The sequence below is a fragment of the Musa acuminata genome, unplaced genomic scaffold (assembly GCF_036884655.1).
Source record: "Musa acuminata AAA Group cultivar baxijiao unplaced genomic scaffold, Cavendish_Baxijiao_AAA HiC_scaffold_89, whole genome shotgun sequence".
Taxonomy (NCBI): domain Eukaryota; kingdom Viridiplantae; phylum Streptophyta; class Magnoliopsida; order Zingiberales; family Musaceae; genus Musa; species Musa acuminata.
In genome coordinates, this window is record NW_027020370.1 from 37,501 (window position 1) to 41,030 (window position 3,530).

Below are 3,530 nucleotides of genomic sequence, written 5' to 3' on the forward strand. Positions count from 1 at the left end.
GCCATTTTTGGCTGCGCGAGCGAGCAGCGAGCGGCGGACAGCGAGCGAAGCGAGAGGCATCACCGTCCCTGCTATACGAAAGCCCCATCCAGCCCTGTGCCACCCGGGGGGTTCCAGGGTGCTGAGATGGCTGACATTTTGCTCCGCTCAAGATGGTCACCGCGCAACGCAAAAACAGGCCAAAAACTGGCCAAAACGGGCCAAAACTGGCCATTTTTGGCTGCGCGAGCGAGCGGCGAGCGGCGGACAGCGAGCGAAGCGAGAGGCAGCACCGTCCCTGCTATACGAAAGCCCCATCCAGCCCTGTGCCACCCGGGGGGTTCCAGGGTGCTGAGATGGCTGACATTTTGCTCCGCTCACGACGGTCACCGCGCGACGCAAGAACAGGCCAAAAACTGGCCAAAACGGCCCAAAAACGGGCCAAAACTGGCCATTTTTGGCTGCGCGATGCGAGCGGCGAGCGGCGGACAACGAGCGAAGCGAGAGGCAGCACCATCCCTGCTATACGAAAGCCCCATCCAGCCCTGTGCCACCCGGGGGGTTCCAGGGTGCTGAGATGGCTGACATTTTGCTCCGCTCACGACGGTCACCGCGCGACGCAAGAACAGCCCAAAAACAGGCCAAAACGGCCCAAAAACGGGACAAAACTGGCCATTTTTGGCTGCGCGAGCGAGCGGCGAGCGGCGGACAGCGAGCTAAGCGAGAGGCAGCACCGTCCCTGCTATACGAAAGCCCCATCCAGCCCTGTGCCACCCGGGGGGTTCCAGGGTGCTGAGATGGCTGACATTTTGCTCCGCTCACGACGGTCACCGCGCGACGCAAGAACAGGCCAAAAACAGGCCAAAACGGCCCAAAAACGGGCCAAAACTGGCCATTTTTGGCTGCGCGAGCGAGCAGCGAGCGGCGGACAGCGAGCGAAGCGAGAGGCATCACCGTCCCTGCTATACGAAAGCCCCATCCAGCCCTGTGCCACCCGGGGGGTTCCAGGGTGCTGAGATGGCTGACATTTTGCTCCGCTCAAGATGGTCACCGCGCAACGCAAAAACAGGCCAAAAACTGGCCAAAACGGGCCAAAACTGGCCATTTTTGGCTGCGCGAGCGAGCGGCGAGCGGCGAACAGCGAGCGAAGCGAGAGGCAGCACCGTCCCTGCTATACGAAAGCCCCATCCAGCCCTGTGCCACCCGGGGGGTTCCAGGGTGCTGAGATGGCTGACATTTTGCTCCGCTCACGACGGTCACCGCGCGACGCAAGAACAGGCCAAAAACTGGCCAAAACGGCCCAAAAACGGGCCAAAACTGGCCATTTTTGGCTGCGCGAGCGAGCGGCGAGCGGCGGACAGCGAGCGAAGCGAGAGGCAGCACCGTCCCTGCTATACGAAAGCCCCATCCAGCCCTGTGCCACCCGGGGGGTTCCAGGGTGCTGAGATGGCTGACATTTTGCTCCGCTCACGACGGTCACCGCGCGACGCAAGAACAGCCCAAAAACAGGCCAAAACGGCCCAAAAACGGGACAAAACTGGCCATTTTTGGCTGCGCGAGCGAGCGGCGAGCGGCGGACAGCGAGCGAAGCGAGAGGCAGCACCGTCCCTGCTATACGAAAGCCCCATCCAGCCCTGTGCCACCCGGGGGGTTCCAGGGTGCTGAGATGGCTGACATTTTGCTCCGCTCACGACGGTCACCGCGCGACGCAAGAACAGCCCAAAAACAGGCCAAAACGGCCCAAAAACGGGCCAAAACTGGCCATTTTTGGCTGCGCGAGCGAGCAGCGAGCGGCGGACAGCGAGCGAAGCGAGAGGCATCACCGTCCCTGCTATACGAAAGCCCCATCCAGCCCTGTGCCACCCGGGGGGTTCCAGGGTGCTGAGATGGCTGACATTTTGCTCCGCTCAAGATGGTCACCGCGCAACGCAAAAACAGGCCAAAAACTGGCCAAAACGGGCCAAAACTGGCCATTTTTGGCTGCGCGAGCGAGCGGCGAGCGGCGAACAGCGAGCGAAGCGAGAGGCAGCACCGTCCCTGCTATACGAAAGCCCCATCCAGCCCTGTGCCACCCGGGGGGTTCCAGGGTGCTGAGATGGCTGACATTTTGCTCCGCTCACGACGGTCACCGCGCGACGCAAGAACAGGCCAAAAACTGGCCAAAACGGCCCAAAAACGGGCCAAAACTGGCCATTTTTGGCTGCGCGAGCGAGCGGCGAGCGGCGGACAGCGAGCGAAGCGAGAGGCAGCACCGTCCCTGCTATACGAAAGCCCCATCCAGCCCTGTGCCACCCGGGGGGTTCCAGGGTGCTGAGATGGCTGACATTTTGCTCCGCTCACGACGGTCACCGCGCGACGCAAGAACAGGCCAAAAACTGGCCAAAACGGCCCAAAAACGGGACAAAACTGGCCATTTTTGGCTGCGCGAGGGAGCGGCGAGCGGCGGACAGCGAGCGAAGCGAGAGGCAGCACCGTCCCTGCTATACGAAAGCCCCATCCAGCCCTGTGCCACCCGGGGGGTTCCAGGGTGCTGAGATGGCTGACATTTTGCTCCGCTCAAGACGGTCACCGCGCAACGCAAAAACAGGCCAAAAACTGGCCAAAACGGCCCAAAAACGGGCCAAAACTGGCCATTTTTGGCTGGGCAAGCGAGCGGCGAGCGGCGGACAGCGAGCGAAGCGAGAGGCAGCACCTTCCCTGCTATACGAAAGCCCCATCCAGCCCTGTGCCACCCGGGGGGTTCCAGGGTGCTGAGATGGCTGACATTTTGCTCCGCTCAAGACGGTCACCGCGCAACGCAAAAACAGGCCAAAAACTGGCCAAAACGGCCCAAAAACGGGCCAAAACTGGCCATTTTTGGCTAGGCAAGCGAGCGGCGAGCGGCGGACAGCGAGCGAAGCGAGAGGCAGCACCTTCCCTGCTATACGAAAGCCCCATCCAGCCCTGTGCCACCCGGGGGGTTCCAGGGTGCTGAGATGGCTGACATTTTGCTCCGCTCTCGACGGTCGCCGCGCCACGCAAGAACAGCCCAAAAACGGGCCAGAACAGCCCAAAAACGGGCCAAAACTGCCCGTTTTTGGCCGCGTGAGCGAGCGGGGAGCGGCGGACAGCGAGCGAAGCGAGAGGCAGCACCGTCCCTGCTATACAAAAGCCCCATCTAGCAAAGAGCAGCCCAAAAACAGGCCAAAAGGGTGCAAGAAGGGGGGAAAGAGGGCAGGCCAAAACTTGGCCATCTTTTGCCGAGCGACGGAGAGCGAGCGAAGTGTGGGGGCAGCACCTTCCCTGGCATCCGAATGCCCCATCTCGCCCTGTGTTGTTATCTGAAGGCCCCATCTTTGGGGGGGAAAGAGGGACACCGGGAAGGCCAAAACAAGACATTTTGACTTCGAACGAAGTATGCAGACGGGTGAGGAGCCATTGTATTATTGTCTGAACCCAACTGTATACAGGTGAGATGAGATGAGGTGAGCTGCGAGGCGGGTGAAGAATTGTGCCTCATCGAATCAAAGGCACTCGGTCGCCACGTGCGGCGGCTCCTGCATTGTTGAGTG